This window comes from Gymnoscopelus braueri (assembly GCF_963280865.1).
Source record: "Gymnoscopelus braueri genome assembly, chromosome: 18".
Taxonomy (NCBI): domain Eukaryota; kingdom Metazoa; phylum Chordata; class Actinopteri; order Myctophiformes; family Myctophidae; genus Gymnoscopelus; species Gymnoscopelus braueri.
Genome location: NC_137618.1, coordinates 43,162,199 through 43,186,252, shown reverse-complemented (window position 1 = coordinate 43,186,252; position 24,054 = coordinate 43,162,199). Strand labels below are relative to the sequence as shown.

The window sequence follows — 24,054 nt, the reverse complement described above, 5'->3', positions numbered from 1 at the left end:
AATGGATCCAGTGTAGTTGTAATTGTTTCATCACAATTACGCGCTTGTTGATACTTTTCACTGGTAAAGTATAGACAGGTACAGTAGATAGATGTGATAAATGGAGAAATTATTCGGTAAACATAAAATAAATAGCCTAAATAAATGAAGGAATGACGGGTGAAAATATATTATGTCATCACCAGTCAGTCAATTTGATCCACCGCAGCTGCACTTGATTGTCCATCCTACGTAACAACCTGACTGGTAGTGTGTGTGTGTGTGTGCGTGTGCGTGTGCGTGTGCGTGTGCGTGTGCGTGTGCGTGTGTGTGTGTGTGTGTGGGTGTGCATGCGCACACCCACGTGCATCAGATTAGCGGGCTGTGGGCACAGCGGTGCCCGTCCCTCGCGTCGGAACAGCGGCCGTCTTTCTCTCGGTCCTCCCCTGTACCGTTCCATACAGTAGCGATCCAGAAAAATATCAAACATGTTTGAAAATGTTCGGGCGGCCCCGACCGTCCCTGTGAGCAACTCGGAAGGGTTAAGATTGGATCTTTGAACCAGCACACTAGACGATATTTACGCCCGAGATTGGCTCCCGAGCTAAATTGGGGTAGACCGAATCTCGGGAGGTCTCAAATAACCCTGATTATCCTGTAGTGTAAGCCCAGCTTAAGTTGTACTGTGTATTTCACTCACAACCACATACTGCGTCTGTTTTGTCTTCCTTTTCAATTGTCACACATCTGTTATAAGGTTACTGTGGGATTGTTATACTAGAATGTTGGCCTCTGCCCACGCCTACCAGAATGTCATTTGGTGTGAGATAAAAGGACTAAAGAAAAAAAAATCAAAGCAACTAAAAAGGACTTTGTGAAATTCTCCCAAATGAATGCACACTTCTTGCCCAAAGGGATAAACTAACTGCAAGGCCACATGAAATGTGGAACAAAGCTATGAGCTGAAACAAGCTGCAATGTTGTTTTTCTCTCCCTCTCTCTCTCTGAAAATGAGGTGTGCCATCGCTGGAATCTGCCAGCAAACTGGAACTAGCTGGAAAAGCTTTAATTAGCTCAGCTGGCCGGTGTGCTTTCACACTGATGAGAAATGCACCCATCAGGGAGCACCCAAACATAAACCTCTGTCAAACTCTGTCTGAAAACTGTTTGGGTTAAGTCACCATGGGAAGCCGGCCCGCGTTGGCTGGCAAATCCTGTTACGCAGTAAAAAAAAATCTGCAGTGTTAATTTGACTCTGGGAGTGTACAAATGTACATTGTATTTGACTGTGTAGTAGGACTACAGGGAAGATAGAAAAAAATGTAATAAATAATTCAGGTGGACTGAATCATACCCATCCTCCTGCATTAGTGTGTATTATTTTTTTTTATGGAGATCTTGCAGAGAGAGTACCTAGCTTTTGTCTCTGGTAAAACTAATTTGTTTTAAAGGCAGGCGTATTGAATTTTACAGAGCACTCCAATCTGCTACTACTCGGAACTTAAAGTAACTTGCCGAAAATGTCTCATCTTGTGCCCTAAGGGCTGATTGAATGATCACAGACCATCAGAGGCTAATCATTGCACGTTTGCAGAAGGCATGCTTCATGTGAACATTTGTTACTGGCTGTAATGATGGAGTCTTCCGCCCTGTGTCCATAAAATCAATATGAAACTAGGAAGATTGGACTCCGTAGAGTTCTCTGCCAACACTGCAACTGTTAAGATTAGCAATGTCCTACCAGTTCACATGACACCTTGGTAGAGGTTTGGGTTGTGTAGTTACATGGTCGTGATGTAACTAGTCCAGTTGGCGAGATATACAGTGTATTGCTCCAGTGCACAGTTGATGAAGCTAATTAAACAATTTCGGCAACTAATAATCAAAAGATAGATTGACTTTCATTGTGCGGTAAAACAGCTCTCAAAGTCACTCTTTTTGCACATATATACTGTAAACGAGCGCAAACAAAGCTCATTCCGACAATACACAGCACTAGAGGTTCACATCTATGCCAGGCTGTTGGGAGCACAGTAGCGGTTGGTAGGTTTGAACGTTGCGGGCATCAATAAACGCTGTGTGTGATCACTCTGGACATGATATCCAAAGCGCTCTCTCCTCCACTCAAAAAACTGTTGCACCCCTAGTTGCAGTGGTGGACAAAGTTTATCCTCAATGTAATGCTCAAGTATTAAAAAAAATAAAATAAAAAATCCTGACATTTTTCGAAATTTGAAACAATTGTCAAAATAGCAGATCCACAAGCTCTCAATGTGTGGCGCTGCAGCACGTGGAGTGCTTGTAGATCTGCTATTTTCACTGTATTTGAAATGGGGCTTAAGTTGTTTATTCATCATATATATATATATATAAGTTTTGGTTCTATGAGTCCCTTCCATCGGGGCAAAGATACAAAACCTTTTCCCACCTTCCCAGTGGGAAAAGGTTTGTTTTAGCAAGAGTTGTGTCCCCTCAGCTATTGCGGCATTAAACAAACTACCCCGTCGATAGGATGGTTTTCTGTGTACAGTACAGTGGGGACCTCATGTTTTGTCTTGGTGATATCTTGTTTTGTGCTATGGTTATGTGTTGTTTTTCTGTTGTTTTTGAATAGACTTGTGAAGACAAATATCCCTTCGGGGACAATAAACATTATTATTATTATTTCCTAGAAATGTAGTGGAATCAAAAGTACAATATTTCTATTTGAAATAATGCGTAGTGAAAGTCAAGAGCTTGCAAAAAAAAAAAAAAAAAAAAAATAATACTCCAAAAATGTAATGAAGTACAGTACTCAAGCAAATGCACTTAGTTACTGTCCATCACTGGCTGGTTGATTGAAAATATAACCTAGTGAAACGTAGAGGTTACTACTATGAAACAGCACTGTGGCGTAGAGTTTGAGAGCAGAAATACAGGGTCTTGTGGAGAATGCTGTTCTCACACTGATGTGGGTAACATTGGAGAAGACTTGGGTCTGGATTTGACATCTAAGAGCGATGACGGGCATAGCTAACCCTTTGCCAAATCCACACTCATAATAAACCCTAAACTACCTTCTTTTGCAGACTCAGCTGAAAGCTTCTCCATTTGTCCTCCTCCGTAAAGATCAATTGAGATATGGCACTTTGAAGAATTTGTAGTCATTTTTTTCATTAAAGGCCAAAATCAATGCTGTATTTTGCACCTACCCTTGTGATTTCTTAAAATGTATTCTTATTGCCTTCAGCAGCTTTGTAGTTGTTTTTTTATGCTCATGTTTCCCAGTGTCTTTTGGTCCTTGTCATAGGCATATAGCGTCACATGGACATCGGGTACAGTACCCCTCCATCTCCTTTTCTTCTTTCGAGGGCACGGGGGTCGAACTCATTTTGTCAGCAGTGGTTCTCAAAAGGTTTTCATGTCAAGTTGGCTACCCACAAATTGAAAAGAATTTGGCAAAGGATCCCCATCTGAAAATATTCTGTGCCATACGTTTTTAAAATGTTTCGAAAATATTGTAATCTTCAAAGAGGATTTGAAACGCGTCACATCGCGAGATGTTGTGAGCTTGTAGATCAGCCGATGTGATGTGGTCAAAGTGAGTTTCGCTGACCCCACTTTGAGAACCACTGCATTACTGTAGGTCACGGCCCAGATTGGTCAAAATGTGACTTCATGCAGACGAAATTACTTTTTTTTGGTCTGTGCAATGCTCTCAGCACTGAAAGGCATGAATGCTGTCGTAGCATTCTGTCATATAAAACATGATGATAGCATTCTTAGGCTTCCAATTTCTGCATATACAATTTCAACATGCACACCAGTTAATTGTAGTGGACAATTATAAGTAATAAGGGAACTCAGACAGACCGGCCCACTTCAGTGAGTAACCGGCCCACTTCAAGTCTGTAACAACTTGCATACCATTCAGCATATCGTCTCTGTCTGGTGGGAACCTCACACATGTATGTCCAAAACTGTTGCATTTCAGGATTCAATAAAAAAAGTAGAAGATCTGCTTCGCGTCGTATTTCGAGCTTGCAGATCTTCTATTTTTTATACTTTTGTGTGACGGTGTAGTATGATCAAGTAGGGCGTTCATTTACGAAAAAAAAACAAAAGTTATTATGTGGAGATAGGAGGTTTCTTCCCCCCCGGTCATCCAGCTCGGCCAGCTGGTTTCCCTTCTCATTCATGAATAGTTCAATTTCTGCACTTAATTGAAAGTAACAGGGACTCCCTTGACTTTAATAAAATGGAACGGTTTTCATTACCACACCAGCATTCTCCATTTTCAAGCCTCTGCTACATAATGCCTCTCAGTACCGGCTCATCGGTGACAGTCAAATATGCGTGAGCACACAAATAAATATTCTTAATTGAGCTACATCAGTCACGTCAGTGCGTTCAATCTGTTGCAATAGAAAAGGCAATAAATAGTTTTTTTATGTTTTCGATGCAGATAGATGAGAGTGAGTGAGTGTCTGCCGCATACAGTACATAGATGATAACTGGACGTGGATATTTTAATTACAGGTTCAGGCCAAAGGGCTGAAACCCTATTTGTAAATTCCCATGAGATGGTAAATGGTACAAATGGGAAATGTCCACCTTATTTAGTTTAGAAGATATTTACAATTAACTTCAAAAGGATGTGGAGCCATCGGTTCAAGTAACCATGAATGGCACAACAATTTGACCATAAATCAATGACATTTATATCACCAAGTGTGCTGGGTATGTCTAATTAAGCTGTTCAAACATGTCCCCAAAAAATATTTTTGAAATTGAATAATAGGGAGTGAGGGGCATTAACGAAAAAGTGTGTGCAGCACAGATTTGGCCATAAATGAATGAGCATCATGTCCATTTGTCATAAAACCTGTTAGTTATTGTTAATACAGCTGTAGGAAACCAGGGGCAGTATGGCAGGATTTCATGGTCTGCACAAAAACCACCCGGTGGTGCATGTCATCATGTACTGTATTTGTCCCACACATGCACAACACAAAAAAATTGTTTAGCAAAAAGCTGCCTCCTGGCGCTATAACAGGCCACACACACACACACACGCATGCACGCACGCACACGCACACGCACACACACGCCAAGCCTTCGGCCTGGCGGAGACAATAAATAGATATTCTTGGCATTGATGGTTTCGCTCTTAAGATGCTCCCTAGATTAGTAGTAGATCACTACTGGGAGCGCCATGAAGGACGGCCGCATCCGTACGCGCTCCGTAACATCGCAACGTTTTTCCATCTTTTTAGTATTTTTTAGCCTTCTCCTTTTTCCCTACACCGTCGCGTGTCTAAGGAGTTATGACAGACAAGCACTTATGGACATCAGCACAGCGATTACACACAGAATTCCGGACTTTTTTGCCGAAAACCTTCCACTCGGCTGGGAGGGGGGAGGGGTTCCCTTTGTTCCGGCTGGAACAAAAAGTTACCCGAGGCGACGAAAAAGACCTTGGCGACGAGGGACAAGAGCAGGTCTCCTCGTAAGAACAACAAAACGTGGATATAAACCTGCACTGCCTTCAATCCTGCTAGCGAACGTTAGATCTCTGTGTGAATCAAGAACTGTGACCACTATGGACGACTTACTAGCGCGCGTAAAGTATAACAGTGAGACAAGGAACACGTCCATTGTGGTGCTAACAGAGACGTGGCTAACGGAGTTAGCATCTGATTCTTCTATCACTCCTCCTGGCTTCACCGCGTATAGGAAGGACAGAGACCCTGTACTGAGCGGTAAGCAACGTGGGGGGGGAGTTTGTGCCTTGATCAACAACAACTGGTGCAAAGATGTTAAAATCCTAGATAGTCACTGCTCACCAGACCTTGAACTTTTAATCATAGCCTGCCGTCCTTTCTACCTACCACGCGACTTCAGCATTGTGATTGTAGCCGTTGTTTACATTCATCCTGGAGCTAATAAGGACACAGCTATGAGGGAATTACACCAGGCGATCAGTGCACAAGAAAATCGCCACCCGGACTGCGCAGTCATCTGCCTAGGCGACTTCAACCGGACAGACTTAAAAAAGGTCTTTCCCAAATTCCACCAGCATGTCGCCTGCAGTACCCGTGGTGACAATATTCTTGACCACTGCTACACGCCCTTCAAGGATGGATACAAAGCCCTCCGACGCCCACCGCTAGGAAGCTCTGACCACGACGCCATCCAGCTGCTACCTGCCTACAAACAGAGGCTAAAAAGGGAGCCGGTCGTTGAGAAGGAAATCCGAATCTGGTCTGAGGACACAGACGCTATGCTACAATCCTGCTTCTACCAGACTGACTGGGGGATGTTTAAGAACGCCGCTGGGAATAACATCAACGAACTCTCAGACTCAGTCACTGGCTTTATCAGTAAGTGCATAGATGACATAGTCCCAAAAAAGACAGTTCGGATCTATCCCAATCAGAAACCATGGATGGACAGCGGAGTACGTGCACATCTGCATGAACGGGATGCTGGTTTCAAATCTGGCGACGTGGAAACGCGCAACACGACGCGCGCGGCCCTAAACAGCGCCATCAGGAAGGCGAAAAAGGCCTACACAAAAAAGATGCAAGACAAACTCAGCAATGGCGACATCAGGAGCACATGGCAGGCGGTACACACCTTGACAGACTGCAAAACAAGAACCAGAAGCGAGGTGAACCCGCCTGCCTGCCTCCCCAACGAACTGAACACTTTCTACGGCCGGTTTGAGATCAGCTCCAACCGCGGCAGCCAAGCGGGGCCATCAGCAGCACCAGCAGAGGACAACCCTCTAACCATCTCGGAGAGAGAAGTGCGTACAGCCTTCACACGGGTCAACATCCACAAGGCAGCCGGACCTGATGGGATTCCAGGCCGGGTCCTTAAGACATGTGCAGACCAGCTGGCGGGTGTCTTCGCTGACATCTTTAACCTCTCCCTCTCCCTGGCTGTGGTCCCTGCAGGGTTCAAAATGTCAACCATTGTGCCCATTCCCAAAAAGGCCAAAGTGACATGCCTGAACGACTGGAGACCTGTTGCTCTCACCCCGATCGTCAGCAAGTGTTTCGAGAAACTGGTGAGGGAATACATCAGCTCCACGCTACCTGCCTCGCTGGATCCGTGGCAGTATGCATACCGCAAAAACAGATCCACCGACGACGCTATTGCCATGGCTCTCCACACCGTCCTCTCGCACATGGACAACAAGCTGCTGAAGGACAAATATGTACGTATGCTGTTCGTGGACTACAGCTCAGCATTCAACACCATCGTCCCAGCAATACTTGACAAAAAGCTCAGAGACCTAGGGCTACACCCAAGCATGTGCGACTGGATACAGGACTTCTTGTCCAACCGACATCAGGTGGTGAGAATGGGCAGCATCACATCCGACCCCCTGACCCTCAACACCGGAGCACCCCAGGGATGCGTGCTGAGCCCCCTCCTCTACTCCCTGTACACGTATGACTGCATAGCCACACATGTCTCCAACACCATCATAAAGTACGCGGACGACACGACAGTGATAGGCCGAATCGTCAACAACGACGAGTCTGACTACAGAGAGGAGATCAAATCACTAGCACGCTGGTGCCGGGAGAACAACCTCTCTCTTAACGTCGACAAGACCAAAGAACTGATCGTGGACTTCAGGAGGCCGCGGAGAGACCATGCGCCCATCCTCATCGACGGTGCTGCAGTGGAAAGGGTCAGCGAGTTCAAGTTCCTCGGAGTACACATCGAGGAGGACCTCAAATGGGAGACGCACTCCACACGTGAGGAAAAAGGCTCAGCAGCGACTGTACTGGCTCCGCCGCCTGAAGAAGCTCGGAGTAGGACGTCGCATCCTCAGGCTGTACTACAACAGTTCTGTCGAAGGCATCCTAACAGGCTGTGTCACGGCCTGGTACGGGAACTGCACTGCCCGAGAAAAGATCAGCCTACAACGAGTAGTGCGATCGGCAGAGCGGATAATGGGAATCGAGCTCCCAGCGCTCCAGGAACTGTACAAAAAGCGGTGCGTGGTCAAAGCCAAGCGCATCATCAAGGACAAGCACCACCCAAGTCACAGACTGTTCAACCCCCTACAACGACCGCGACCGGGCAAGGGGCTCTACCGCAGTATCAAGAGTTCCACCACCAGGTACTGGTGTAGTTTCAATCCGGCTGCTGTCAGAATGCTGAATGGGGCATAAGCCTGAATGAGGCATAGGCCTTGTTCAGCAGCCTGACAACAGGCAGCGCAGACTTTTTCTGGCTCTTCCTGAACACACCTGTGGATTATACCAGGGACAATGACTTGGACTTTAGCCCCCCCTCGGACACACCTGTGGGCTACACCAGGTACAAATGACTTTTTGTTGCACTCCCTCATGGAGCTACATGCGGATTATACTAGGGTCAGTCCACTCTAGGTGGACACGCACTGACCTTTTGCACCTTAATCCCTTGTATAACGCACTGACTTTTTTTTGGTCTTTTTATTGTGCTCCTTTTCCTCTAAGCACCTTAACGTCCATTGTCTATCATGCACAGTATAAGTATAACATGCACAGTATACAATACATTGCTGCTATGCTCAGGCACCTTAGTTTAGTTTTTGTTTTTGTTTTTATTATCTCAGGTAATTTGTAAATATGTAGATAACTTGTCTGGCCTTCTGTTGCTCTCTTGTTTTTGATCTCCTTCCCACTTACCCCCCACCCTCTTCTTCTCCCCCCCCCCCCTCTTCTTTCTATGGAAACTAACGTTGCGATGGGAACGATGTACAAAAAAGAATTTCACCCACTTTTTTACCTTGTAAACCTGTGATGTGACAATAAAACTGATTCTGATTCTGATTCTGATTCTAGTAGTAGTAGTTCAGATTTCAAAGCAGGAAGCAAGATAAGAGTGAGCACAACGAATGTGGGTCAGCAATAACCTGACACTTATGGCCAGTTCATAGTCCAGGCATAGCATAAAAGGATCGGACTCCACTGGGGTCCTGTGACGGCTACACTAAATCACTGCACATAAACGTGTCAGTAATAATCTAATTCCCTTAACCTCAGCTCTCTTTTCCTTTGTTCACACTCAAATCAACTACTCTTCCACTCATTCATTTGATTTTGTTCCATTTCTTCTCCGTTGGTGTCATGTATGACCGCTTGCCGATGTCCACAGTGATGTTGGTGTACAGCGGTTCTCTTGTTGTCCTCACCACCTTGTAGCACAGAGAGCTGATCCCGTCTGTTGTCATGGTCCGTCTGGGGCGAGTTAAAAGGTCCCATCTTTCTGGGTTTTATTGGTTGCGTTTGTCTCTCACACTGAGGGAGGTTTTTGTATTTCCCCACCACTCCATTGGGATGTGACACAGACATACCTTTATACACAACCCTGTTATAAATGTCATAATCCTCTCCTCCCCATCCCTAGTAGTTATTTGGGAAACCATGGATTTTCAAAAACTGCTCTTTACTCATCGACGATACACCTCCATAATAATTGGTAACCAGAAGTTCCAGTTTTTGATGGCGGTGGCCAGATGTCTGGGCTGGCTGAGGCTGAGGCTGTTCCGGTCGTCCATTGGAATCAGGTCTTCGTCACTGAACACAAAGCAATCGTAGTCATAATCCTTCAGAGCCTCTGAGTAACCAATGTTCAACAGCTTAGCTCTGTTAAATGTCTCGTTTCCATGCTGGTGGATGACATACAGTATACGCCACAGTCCTGTTGCTGTCGCTGTAGGATGGGGTGTAGATAGTGGAGACAATATTTCACTGTCTCTGAAGGGAATAATCACAGCTACCCTCTGGGAGGACACACACAGTCTTTAGGTCGATACCGGTCACCAGGCTCAATGTTGGGATTCTTCTTAGCAGTTTGCTCTCTAGACTCACCTCGGAACTGAACTCCACCCTAAGAGGACCGACCAGCAGTGGAGACTAGAGGTTTCATCAGGACATGCTGGTGGTGCAGGGAGTGTGACTTGCAGACAAAACAACATCTCTCTCTCAGCTAAGGGGTCCCTGCTTCATCTCTCTCTCAGCCAAGGGGTCCCTGCTTCATCTCTCTCTCTCAGCTAAGGGGTCCCTGCTTCATCTCTCTCTCAGCTAGGGGGTCCCTGCTTCATCTCTCTCTCTCAGCTAAAGGGGTCCCTGCTTCATCTCTCTCTCAGCTATGGGGTCCCTGCTTCATCTCTCTCTCAGCTAAAGGGTCCCTGCTTCATCTCTCTCTCAGCTAAAGGGTCCCTGCTTCATCTCTCTCTCAGCTAAGGGGTCCCTGCTTCATCTCTCAAGTGGCTACAAGTGGGCGTGCCTTCAGATCAGGAAGCAGGCCGCGCTTTACCCAATCAAATGTAGTGGGCGGGATTCACGTGTCCGTCGATCTTTCCCCCTCGAAACAAACCCAAACTAATTTAACAATAGCGTCCGCGGAGCAGACAAAACCACGGATAGATATTCACATTTTAACTTACTCTTTCATCATAGAAACAAGTGGGCTTATAACCAAAACGATCCATGTTCTCTGGGAGAAGTGGTGTTAGTGTTCCGTGTAGAAATATTGTTAGTGGGAATGAAAACATAGTGGCACCACCGGAAGTGAAAGCTGAAGGCAGACCAAAACCCCGGTTTCCTTTGCGCACGGGTGCCACGTTGTCATTGTCCCAGAGCCAAGATGAGATAGTACAAACAGCAGAGGGCGCTGTTTTTCATTCTCATTTGGCTTTGGGTTCCCAGATTGTCTCTCTCTCAGCTATGGGGGTCCCTGCTTCATCTCTCTCTCAGCTAAGGGGTCCCTGCTTCATCTCTCTCTCAGCTAAGGGGGTCCCTGCTTCATCTCTCTTTCAGCTAGGGGGTCCCTGCTTCATCTCTCTCTCAGCTAAAGGGGTCCCTGCTTCACCTCTCTCTCAGCTAGGGGGTCCCTGCTTCATCCCTCTCTCAGCTAACGGGGTCCCTGCTTCACCTCTCTCTCAGCTAGGGGGTCCTTGCTTCATCTTTCTCTCAGCTAAAGGGGTCCCTGCTTTATCTCTCTCTCAGCTAGGGGGTCCCTGCTACATCCCTCTCTCAGCTAAGGGGGTCCCTGCTTCATTTCTCTCTCAGTTTGAACAAAATATTTTACATTGAGGTGCCCAGATTTCTGTAGTGCCCACCTATCCTGTTACTGTTACCATACTACAGACAGACAGACAGACAGACAGACAGACAGACAGAGCAAGAGATGGCATTAACAACTGTACTGTACTTCATTCAAACACAGCAAGTGAGCCCACTAGAAAAGCCTACTTCGAAGTAAACGCACACACGTGCGCGCGAACACGCACGCACGCACGTACGCACGCACGCACGCACGCACGCACGCACGCACACACACACACACACACACACACACACACACACACACACACACACACACACACACACACAGCTTTTGCGATGCTCAGGCTGACATTATGCCGCTCGCTCGCAGCTTGCCACATTTTTACTTTTCACATATGACAGGAACACAGTGTAACATAGTAGAGTGTGAAAATATCACTTTTCTTCTTTCAAATGTTAGTTTAGGTGTAAATGACTATAATGACTCACTGTAACTGTACTTAATTTCAGTAATTGACACCACTTCAAAATGTGATCATTATTAACCACTTAGACCCTCTGTACTTAGACAATCAATAGCTGATCTACTGTAGATCTACAATAGATCTGCTATTTTTGGCGAATGTTCTGGGGTTCAAGTCGTTAAACACATTCATCTCCAGCATTCATTTGATATCCCACACAGTTTTAAAATGGATAATAAGAGTATTTTAACCAAATCATAAAAATAAAAAAAATACTAATTGTAATTCATGTCTGATAGTCACAAATGTAGGGGGTTGGCATATGCATCACAGTGTTTTAATTATATGCAAACATAGGAATATTATGATCTTGTACAGAAACATGACTGGCTGAACCTGTTGTTAAAATTGAGTCAGCAAGCATTAAATTTGAACATACATTTTCAAATAATAGCTGATCTATAAGTTCACAGTATGTTGCATTGAGAGGCGGTGTAAGCTGTTATTTTTGAAAAGTAGATCTTCATAGTTTTTTGGTGTGACTATTGTCTTGGTAGATCCACGAACAGTGTTTGTGTCAAGTTTGGTGCAGATTGGAGCAATGTTGCGCCTGTGGCCCCCAGTGGCCCTTGATGTGGCCCCTGGGGGCCACACATGGTCCCTGGTGTGACTATTGTCATGGCAGACCCCTGAACAGTGTTTGCGCCAAGTCTGGTGCATATTGGAGCAGTGCCTGTGGCCCTGGTATGACTATTGTCATGGCAGGTATGTGCCAAGTTTGGTGCGTATTGGGGCAATGGTGCATCTTTGGCACCCAGGGACCACACGTGGCCCCTGGTGTGACGTTTATATTTAAATTTCCTCTAGGAAATTTAGATATAGGATTCTTCGAATGTATTTCACATAACATTTTTATTGCCTTTTAATGGCATGCCAAAAATCTGCCCAATCGCCAGAGGAAAAAAACGTACCATTGTATAGCCCGCTTATGCCAACACCGTTCGAGTTGCATACCAGGAGCAGTGTTGGAAAATAACAAGAGTAAAGTAACAGAAACAGTATAATATTATAAATTTTTCCAGTAAAAGTAACATAACAAATTACTTTAATGGATTGAGTTATATTAGTTACTTTCCCCTAAAAGTAACTAGTTAGGATTTTCTCAGGTCTGGGTGGATGGAAGTGTATTCCTTGTAAATAGCGTCGCTCCGCAGTAAGGCTACATGTCTGGGGAAAGCTTGGTCTTTATTCCGAATTAACCAGGGTGATCCTGTCTAGGGCTCGCCTATTGTATCCGGTAATTTGTACATACATACACATACATGCACACTCCATTTCTCTATCTGCTCTAGACCCAGACTGGATCAGTCTGGGTCTTTACTTTAACTAATGAGGGTACACATTTAACCAAAGTAACAGAAAAGTACTACAACACATTACTTTTGGCAGGGAGTAATAAATAGTGTAATAATATTATTATATATTTTCTTGTAACGGGCCCAACACTGACCAAGAGGCAGAGAATCAATGTTCTCCGTTATAATGTACTTCGACATTAAACAAACTAGGATTGAGTCAACATGGTCTGCATCTGGAAATGTTGACATGCAACGTTTATTGGGTAAAAAAAAGCCCACATCTTGTGATTCGCAGAAACATACAGTGCCAACGTTTTGTCTGGCGACCAGGCAAACCAAATAGGGTCAGCAGGTTGAAAGTGCTTAATACAATCATCACTTTTTACTGCAAAATGCTCAATTGAGTGAAGTATGATTATGGGCAATCAGCGGTTCAGTCTAATGCATATAATAACGTTAAATACATATAAAGTAGGCTTTCAGGCACAGAATGTGAGAGTGTCAGTATAGTGTGATATATCCTGTTATGGGATGGGCCTTAACATTATATAGACCGTGAAAAAAACTAACTAACCCTTTTCATTTCCCTGAAAGCTGCCTTGGAATTGGCTGGGAATTTCCTTTTTCAATGGGGCACAGAATTGAAAGCCACTGCAATTGAGAACTCTAATATCAAAAAGAGCTATTGTAAAAAAAATAGACAATGCTCACGGAGGCGAGGACACGGGAGAATGGAGAGACTTGTGCGAGCGCCGGCAGAATGAAGAGAGAGAGAGAGAGAGAGAGAGAGAGAGAGAGAGAGAGAGAGAGAGAGAGAGAGAGAGAGAGAGAGAGACAAAGGGAGTTGTAAAGAGATTCCTTGTAAGCTGCACAGAAAGAAAAAGGGTGTGTGTGTGTGTACGTGCATAAGGATGTATACTTGCATTTGTGTTATGTGTCTGCGCTGTGAGGATATGGAGGGGTGTGCACACTTGGAGACAGTGGGTCTGGCTTATTAGGGAATCATCCCTCTTCAGCCAATGGTTTTGAAGAAAGAAGCAGATGTCATTTGACTGAGAAGTACCACCTCCTGATGCCAGCAGCGCATCCCCCCTCAGTGGAACAGAGTGCTATGCAAGAGAGCAAGGCTGTCACAGTTCCACCGCTCTGTCCCCCCTATCTCTCTCTCTCTCTCTCTCTCTCTCTCTCTCTCTCTCTCGTGCGCTCTCACACGCAGGCACACTTTCTCAGAGCCCCACTCTCATGTCGGGTCTCTCCGCTCTCACACTCTTTTCCAGCGCTCCCATCTCTTACCTCCTCCTCTCTCTCTCTATTTCTCTCCTTCTCTCCTCCTCTCTCTCTCTCTCTTTTGTATCTCTTTCTCCGCGACTCTTCCACAGACAGAGATAGGATCTGATTAACCCACACAGCAGCAGCAGCAGCAGCACCACCACCAGCAGCGGCACCCACAGTCCAGGTAAGAAGAAGAGCTTTCTGATTCCATTCCCTCCCCAAACCACAAGGTTGATTTTACATTCTTAAAATTTGACAAGGGAAACGGGCAGCAGTTGCTGCCGTCTCCTCTGCATGCACAAACTGATTCCCTATAGTTCCTCTCAGTGTTCTTCTGCTGTGTTGAACTTGAAGGGGGGGGACTAGACTAGTGCTGAGTCTGACTAGATTGCAAAGCTGTTTTTTTTTTTTTTAGGAGAAGGAACCGTGAGCGTGAGGCCAAGTTGTGGCATATATAGGCTACCTTCACGCTGTTCTCTCCAAGGTGATTATGTAAGTGATCTTATTGCCGCTGAGCTGAGAGACGATGATAACTTCAGGAGAGTGTCTGTCTGGGAAGACTTCAGAGGTGCCTTGAGTGCCTGTCATTATGTACTGTGTGCGTGCGTGTGCGTGTGCGTGTGCGTGCGTGCGCGTGCGTGCGTGCGCGTGTGCGTGCGTGCGTGCGTGCGTGCGTGTGTGTGTTTGTATATCTATATATAAGTATATGTATATGTATATGTATATATACTGTATATATAATATATGTAATGACAATGATGAATGCAGACAGAGAAGAATGGAGAGACATGGAGAGATAGTGGACGTGTGGGTGGAATGAGAGAGACAGGGTGGGAAACCAAAAAGCCAGATGACGGGGAGATGGAGTGAGACAGAGAAAATACTGTGGGTTTCTGGGTGATGGAAGCCAAAGGGTTGGTTGGATGGACGTGAGAAGAAGAAGCGCGAAGGTGTGAGAGTTTTGTTGGACCCCGGCTGCTGCCCAGGTGTTCACCGCACTCCCACGGCAGCCAGGTAATGAGTCCGCTGTCTATTGATTTGGACCCGCTGTTCCTCCTGGAGCGGATGTGAAGCTAAATCTAGCCGCTGATCCGGGAGATTGTGTCAGGAACCCTCAGCAGTGTATTTACAGATTGTTGAGATTTGTCTTTTATAACAACCCGGGCAAAACTGCTCGGGTGCTCCGCTCTCTCTCTCTCTCTCTCTCTCTCTCTCTTTCTCCCCCTCTGTTTATGGCGAGGATAAAAACTGTCTGTGGAGGCAGTCAGGTGCGCTGTGATGCAGTGTGTGCATAAGCGTGTTACATGTGTGTGGCTGTTTGTTTGTGTGAGTGTGTGTGTGTCTGTGTACCGTCTTACAATTGATTGTTTTTTTTTGTGCTGCAGACTAATTGACACAAGGTGTAACTCTGTGTGCATGGATTCCATGGAACATTAAGACTTAATGTGCAGGAGAGATGGAGGAAACGGAGATAATTAGATTCGGTCGGCTGCCGTGTGTGACAGTGACACCGGGAAAGGCTGGGTCACGCTGGAGGTTATAATTGCTATTCGATGATGTTTATAGCTTTGTTTTCCTTAATTCTCATTTCTTTGAACTTAATTTGTTGGCTAATTGCAATAAAGGACTTAAGTAATCCCCCCCCCCCCCCCTTCCTCTCACAGCACTCTCTCTCACCATCTCGCCATCTCTCTCATTTATAGGAGATCTGAGAAATAATGAGGCTGAGGACAACCATAAGCATTGCTCTTGCTTTTTGAAGTCTTTGATAAATAATGGGGGTGACACTATGTTGCAGTTGGAAATTCATAAGTGAAAAGCACAGCGGCCCCAACTTATAAACCATGACTCATGATGGACTCGGGGCTGCTCACTGCAGCCGTAGAATTTCCTCACGGTGCTTCTGTATGAAGCCTTCCGCCATTATGATTGATGTAGGTATTACAGGTTGGTTGAAAGCTGGTCGCTGCTGATAACCAATCTCTCAAGTTCATCTTTGGCTAGAGTTTCCTTGAAGACTAATTTCCCCCCCTCGCCGGCGCGTCTGTGGGATATGGGAATTTTTCATGATGGAGATTTAAATGAATCCTGAAAATAGCTCAGAGCAAAGTTGTGTTAGAGACCTCATAAGTAATACAACTGTGTGCTTATATTTCATTCATGACAGAGTTTGCGACGCCTTCTAGGACGGCGGCGAGGGGGGAAAGGAGAGAGAAATAGCTTTGTGATATGAAAAGACATTGGTTGTTGAGGTGAGAGAACATGTATGCTGCCACTGCAACGCTAGAGGGAAAGTGCCGCTTTCATCCTCGCAAAGATGTGTGTTAGCAGAGTTGCATCAGTAGAGTTATGTGCTGTGTAATGCAACAACAGCTGTCGTGCATAGAAACATAACACCTATGTCGCACTAATGGCGTATGCTGTCTAATGATTTATTTCACCCACATTTACTGTATATATATATATATATATATACTTTATATAAAACCTTGTATGTCCAAAAGCGTTACTTTTCGGGAAATATAAAACAGAATTTGTGTTCCAATGGATCCAATGTAGTTATTGTTTAGTCACAAGCTCCTTTCAATACTTCTCATTGGTTAAATATTTATAAAAACCCACAGACAGACACTTCCGCCCCTATTCTGGACTGGGCGTGTCATTATAGGCAACAAACGCTATCAAACTATAAAATAGGGAATTCATTTTAGAAAATCCTAAAAATACCCCAAAACAATATGGAGATACAAGGTTTTTGCCCGACAGCAACGATATATGCAGCATGTGCATACTCTTTATGTACATATACAACGTTTATTGTGTACACAGTATATTAACCCATTTTGGGCGGGAACCACTATTTGTAACTATACCTTTCAGGACGGGAACCCCTTTTGGGGTTCTTGTTACCATGTACAGTATATAGCAACATACATTTGTTTTTCAAAAAACTTAGGTCAGGATTTAGAAGGCGTTTTTAGAATCGTCCTCAGGTCTAAATGGGTTAAACAATGTATAACAGCTACCTGAAGAGCCATAATATGGTAGAACTTTAGAGAAAATGTGCTAAGTGTGGGAAGGGGGAAAAGGAAAAAAAATGCTGTCTCAGCCACCCCACTCCTCCTTCCTCCCTCTCTCCTCCTCCTCCTCGCTCACACCAGGCCCCTGTCATTAACCCGGCGCTCAGCTCGGGGACCCAGAAAAATATCCACGTTTTCAGGAAATTAGAGCCGGAGAAATGGAGGAAGGGCTTGGTGCCTATTCAGTCCCGTTGAGGTTTCTCTGCTTGACAGTTCCACTCTGTCTCTTTCCACCCCCACAACCCCCCCCCCCCTCATCTGCTTGTGGGCTGAGGTACCCCAGGTGTGACAGGCAGCCAGAGTAATGGGGGACATTTGACGGATGCATATTCCCAGCCTTGAATGCTTCATATAAAGGAGATCGACGGCACGGATCCGAGCTGAGGCGGGGGGGACAAACTATTGGGCCGTGAATCACCCCAACGAGCGGCAGCGCCTGGGCGCGCTGCTCGATTGATCTGTCACATGACTCGCGCAAGCCGTCCGAGTTACTAATTGCATCCCGCCCCCGACTATTGATTGAAATATGAGGGTGGCATGTCAGAACTCGTTGAAAGGTGGAGTATGTCGCGCGCGTGTGTGCATGCGCGCGCGTGCTTGTTTGTTTGTGTGTGTGTGTGTGGGTGTCAGGGTTTGTGAGTGAGAGCTGAGTCCACTGGTCAAGGTAATAGCATCCCCCTGTGAGTACAAGCACAGGATTTGATTTTACAAAACAAACATTCCAGAATGGAAAGGAGCTATAGTACTACTGCTTGGGTGAGGAATGGATGGAAGGAAAACAAGAAAACAGGTGGAATGGTATTGGCGTGCGTGCGATGCATCGCGGGGGGATTTGTACCGACATCTGAGGAGATTTCATGGGGATAATTAATCTTTTATAAGCCTATCAGAGCACATAAACAGAAACCAAGGCCAAGAGATTACATTACAGCTTGCACGGCAGAGCGCGGCAGTAGTAGTGTTTCTTTGGCAAACGGACCTCGTCTGCCCAAACCACCAAAAGGACGCTCAGAGCCAGAGTAGCTGCATGGACTCTCTTCACCATCCAGTTATGTGTCCCCCCGTGGATGATTTCCACAGAGGGTTCATTTTACAGATCCATCTGGTGATGTTGCTTATGGAGCACCTATTTCCACTGGCTCCTATCGATTGGACCCTACTTGAGTTACTTGACCTCTCTCTCCCCCCCACCCCCCCCCCCCCCCCACTCTCTCAGCCACCTCCCTCACAGCGTCATGGCCCATTGTGCATCTGAAATCACACCAATCATGCCCGCTATAAGGTTACTGCAGATCAGTGACAGGGGAAAAAAACACAACAACGCAACATCTAACTACAACAATGTTAACTGAATGAAGGGAAAACTGAAGGACGAAACATTATAATCTTTGCCTCCCGGAGCAAAGTGGAATGAAGCATAAATCATTCATGATTTTGTCCCTTTTTTAAATCACTGTTGTGCAAAAACGGAAGTGAATAGAGATGAGAGGGAAATTATCAATGTGCATTGCAGAAAGTATATTTAAAACTTACTGTACATTTAAGCTCATCAGCTTGACAGTAGATCAATAGAAAAAAACATTCTAAAAGAACATAGAGCATATGGTAACCCTAATATAAAAAAAACAGATGTTGAAATTACAAATGTGACAAGCTCGCATGGTATTCAGTCACATGCTGTACAATGTGATGCGTTATTAGCAAATAATTTACAACAGCAATTTTCCCGTCACCTGCAGGGTGAATTGGAATGGTTCTTAATCCCAGGCCCCGCAGCCTATTATCACAATCACAGGCAGTTTGCTCCAACCATTACAGCCCACATAAGTGCAGTTACCGCATCAAATAGCTGTGCATATAGTTTGCGGGAACTTGTTATAATGCTGTAATGCTATTTCAAGCAAATAGAGCCGATCAAAGTGGGCCTTGCTGCATCAAATCGATGCACCGTTGAACCTTTTACCAGGCGCGGCCGCGATAAGAAAGGGACGCCCCTCGCGTTTGAGGCTGTGTATGGAAATGTACAACGTTGAGAAATTATATTGATCTCGGTCTTATGCTAATGGCATTTCCAACTTGTCCAACAGGCGACTGAAAAGCATAATCAATAGTTCTTGATCTTGATTGAGCGTGAAGGAGAAGCACGAGGTGCTTCGAGGGAAAGGAAAACAATTCTAGACCTAAAATCTTACCTGAACGATGGAAGGCTATCTGTATAAAGCTGTGAACCCATGAATGGGTCTCCTTTGATCCCAGTGAGAACCACATCACACAATTCTGTTTTCTTTCGGGGGTTTTTCTCTTTTAGCTTGGCTTGTTACTGAGAGATGAAAGAGGAACAAGACACGATCCCTGCATACATATTTAGAACTCCGAGCCCCTCAGAATCGTATCTGTGCCTCCTGATATGACACAATGAAAGGACAAAGACACCAGAAAGCTATTTGTCAATGACACCCTTCCACTAATAGGATCGGGTTGCATTGTCAAGGGTCCCAGAAGTGGCGGTTTTGAGTGAACATGCTTTGCTATATAATTGTATCATCTCAAGGATGCTGAATGACACCAGGATAAAGTCGGCACCATGCATCTTCAGATCTTCACAACACCTCCACCCTATGTCACTATGGGGGATTTTCCAGAGTAGACGCAGGCATAAGGATATGCATAATATTCTTCCAATTGAATATGCACAGATGATTCACCCATATACGAGTAACCCTCTGCATATCAAAGATGTGAGGAACATGTACCGCGACTTGGGCATGGAAGGGGGGGGGGGTGCCTAGGGAAGTGGGAGTACACTCCTGTAGAATTGACATTGTTCTTTTGTAGTTTAAAAAACAAAAAAAAAGACGTTCCATGTCTCTGTGCCCTTGCAGTGCTATTTTTAAACTGCTCTGGACACCGGTAGAGTTTTACAAAGTGTTATGGTAATCAACAGTGGGAGGATGGGAGCATAATATTATGTCCTGTGTGTCAATTGGGATTTGTTGCTCGCTGCACGCATGCATGTTTGTGTTTGTGTATATTTACACCAGTGGTTCTCAGGGGTCCTTGGAGGGGTTCCAGGGGGTCCCCTGCAGTGAAATGTGTAACCTTGACTATTCAAAAAAATCTTGAAAGTGCATGAAAGATTTTTTATAATTTGGAATGTTTAAACACACATTTTCTCTTCTGGGGGGTCCCTGGCACGAAATATTCTCAGATGGGGGTCCGTGGCCAAATACATATCAATTTGGGGGTCCTTGGCATGAAAAGGTTTGAGAACCACTGATTTACAGCATTGCCTTCAGGTGCATCCGTGCGTGCCCATGTGTGACCACCCACTGTGTACACAGCACTGGGCTGGCGAGGGTATTAAAGTTTAAACATTAGTCTTGTTGAGAGTGTCCGGTGGTTCCCTGATCTCATTACCGCCGCTGACATACAGTACAGTACAGATAGACATCGACTGAAGGTCAAATCACTCAAAGTGTATATACCGTAGGTGATATCTGCTCCCTGTTGGTGTCTTTGGTGTTTGGGTTTGTTTTTATGTCTGAATGTACACTGGATGTGCATCCTAGCTAGGGGTAAAAAGTGAAAAGTTAGAGGGTGGACGTGGGGGGAGGGTAAATTGCTACCGTGAACACAAACACTCTTTCGAGTCTATTGGATTTTCTGACCCCGCAACAGCACTTTTCAATTACATTGCCCCCAAGTCCAAAAACTGAATCAGAATACAAATGAGGGCGCTGGAGCGCAGGCGTCTTTACCTCAAGGGTCTTTGTCAAGTGGCCCGGCTCATTTGTCGGCGGATCTTTCCGACTGACCACTTAGGTTACTCTTCAGGTCATGTGCACCTGTCAGACAGCTGAAGGAAGCCGTCACAATAGCCCTGGCTGTCAGCCTCCCCACCGGCAGATTGTCCAGCCGTCAGCCAGCATGGGGGGGTGGTGGGCGGGCGGGTTGCAGAGCCTCGATTCTGCCGCTTCCATCACCCCCATTACCTCTGGATCACTGGCCATATTCACTCAATCTCCTCACTTCACATAATAGAATTAGCACAGCGATATGGAGCCCCCCCCTCGCCCGTCTCTCTCTCTCACTCTCTCAAATTGACTTTCCCTTTTTTTCTCCACACAGCCTCTGTCTTTGTGGTGTCAGCGATAATTACGTGTGATGAGAAAGGAAAGGGGGTCGTTCACCTGAAGAGAACGCGCGACCTCTAGCAAAAACATGCTGCTACCCCCCCACCACCCCACCACCACCACCCCCGCTTTGTCTCTCTCTATACCCCTCTGATGCAAATGTGTGGCTGCAGTCTGTCTGATTTGATGTGACATCGCTTTGATATGCACAAAGGTTACTGTCCGGTTTGATGCGAGCGGCTTCGACTTCAAACGGGCTTTTCTTCCTAGTGTGTATTGTCAAGGAGGAAGAAAGGTATCACGCACGTTGATGTCATAATTAATGGGGGGAGGGGGCTGTATGTCGTTAAATAAATCACTCACTCACTGATGCAGTCTCTGTAGGTGAAGTGAGAATATGCAGCAATGTCATGCAGACGTCTTTTGATTCACTGAACAATTTCTGTCTACTGAAGCAACGGGATATTATTGAGATGACTATTTTCACTGACCTGCTACACAGCATATCTCTATCCTTCCCATTATTTCATAAGTCTGGCACAGAACCGGTGTGCAGGCCAGTTCTTCATGCAAGAAGGAAAGTGAAATTGCTAAGCTCCTCGACTATCCATGTCGCTCCCTCCATCTATTAATTACCCTAATTATCAACACTGTGTACTATGATGAGTAAACACACCCACGCTCAGATGCATACCTAATCAATTACACCAACCCTCATGTGAGGGTATTTGCAATGAGACCTCAGGTTGGCATCTGAAATGCACATTCTACACTGTGTGTGTGTGCGTGTGCGTGTGCGTGTGTGTGCGTGTGCGTGTGTGTGTGTGCGCGCATGAGCACATGCACGTGCACGTAGGACTTTTGTGTGTGCATGAGGAAAAGGTTTAACTTTTCTTAAGAAGTTGATAATCTAGTGATGGTAGTGTGCTGTACTCTCTCTCTCTCTCTCTCTCTCCTCCTCTCTGCTTCTTGTGGTGGATGACTGACAGGCATGCACTCTAAGAACTTAAGGAGATAAGGCTCATGAGAGTCTAGGAGTGGGCTTTATGGCCCAATGAGAAGCAATGCCTCATATCTATCAAGTCTACAGTCCTGTCATGACACTTCCTGGCCCATAGATTTGACATCGCGGTCGAATTATCGATTACTTTCGATTATTATATCGATTACTTTTCTGATCAATCGAATAATCGAGAAGCATGTTTTAATTTACATTTTTGTATTTATTATATCAACTAATCGATTAACCACTATTCTATACTTCGTCGCACAACGGTGTCAAGCAAACATAATAATAACAGCACAAGTTCAGAAGTGTGAGCTGGCAGATCTGAGAAAAAAATGGAAGATTTTTTTAAAAACTTTCCGTCTATAATGACATGCGGAAAATAGGGATCGATTATTTTTCTTAATCGATTAAATCGACTGGTTAGATTTACTTTTGCATCCCTATTTAAAATACATGCTCCTGTTTGAGATGCCTAAAAGACCTGAGAGACAGTTTTGCATAAACTGTCAAAGTAGTCCTCAGAAAGCAGCGGCTGACTAATTTAACCAAAATGGCTAGCAGAATTGACAGATGTGGTCTACAGTAGTCGTAATGCTAAGCCCTAATTATAATGTGAGGTATTTTGCAGGCTGCTAGACCAGTGATCATAGTGTGTACTGTGTGAATCCCAGTCAAAGAGCCCACAGAGGCATATCAGCTTTTATGAAAAGGCATAAAAATTCCGCCTCTCATGATGCCAAGTTCAGTCAAGACTCATAGCCAACACCACCAAAGAAAATTGTGTTATTTTGTGTTGTCGTTCCCTGGTGTTTTATTTTGTATTTTTACTGAAGCCTGTTTTCTCTCAAAAAAAAAAGTTGTTTGAATCCTTTGTAAGATCCACGATCCTATTGATTACGTTCTCTTTAGTGCCTCAAAACCTGGTGTGCACAATCAGTGTGATGGGTCCTTCGCGACGGGCCTTGGCCGACTACTATGTTGGCCTGCTTCTTTTTTTTTTTAAAGAAAGAAAAAAAAGCAGACGGCTGTTGTGTTCTGCTTTCCCCAGGAGAAGATCCCCTGGCAGTTCATTATTTCATTACACTCCAACCTGCAGCAGCAGCAGGGCCATGTGATGCGTCTCTCTGTCCTCATTTGCGCTGCCATTTCCACAGTGCCACTAGATGCAGTTCCCCTTGCTCTTTTGCATCTAATTAGTACAGACTGTGTGCAAACAATGGGATAATGACTGCCACTGGCTCTCGCCTTACGTGGGCGCCGAGTGCCTCTTGGCTGTGCGCCAGAGAATTGGATGGGGGAAAAAAACACCAGCCCCCCCACCAGCCCCCCCACCAGCCCATCCATGGTCAAGCTCCAGCCATGAGAGAGTGCCAGGACATACTGGTGCTTACTCCTTTCCAGATGCTGCTATTTTCCCCCCTTTTTTCTTTTTTGGCTTTATCTGTATTGGAGTACTGTGGCAGAGGGAGCCGAATATGCTGCAAATTGACACAGCAGCACCATCAGATGGAGAAAAGACATGTAGACTTACCAATCTGACAATACAGGGATTTCAGAAATGCGCTGAATTGGACAAAACACAAGCAAAATTGAGAAAGCCCATGCACATCAATCTGACAACACGCTATACATTTAGAAAAGTGCTGGAATTTCTGAAAACACAAGCAAATGGAGAAATGCCACAACAACAAGGCTCACA

General features: G+C 45.3%; 1 long non-coding RNA gene and 1 pseudogene across 2 annotated transcripts in view; both read right to left on the bottom strand.

The window, feature by feature from the left end:
• LOC308105620 overlaps positions 1–24,054 on the bottom strand; it is a 268,182-nt gene that overhangs the window by 215,292 nt on the left and 28,836 nt on the right. The gene's annotated exons all lie outside the window — the stretch shown is intronic.
• LOC308105798 (beta-1,4-galactosyltransferase 1-like) lies at positions 9,059–14,147 on the bottom strand (annotated as a pseudogene). Its single transcript has 2 exons — positions 14,100–14,147; positions 9,059–9,884 (listed from the first exon to the last, which is right to left on the bottom strand). The product of its transcript is annotated as a beta-1,4-galactosyltransferase 1-like (transcript).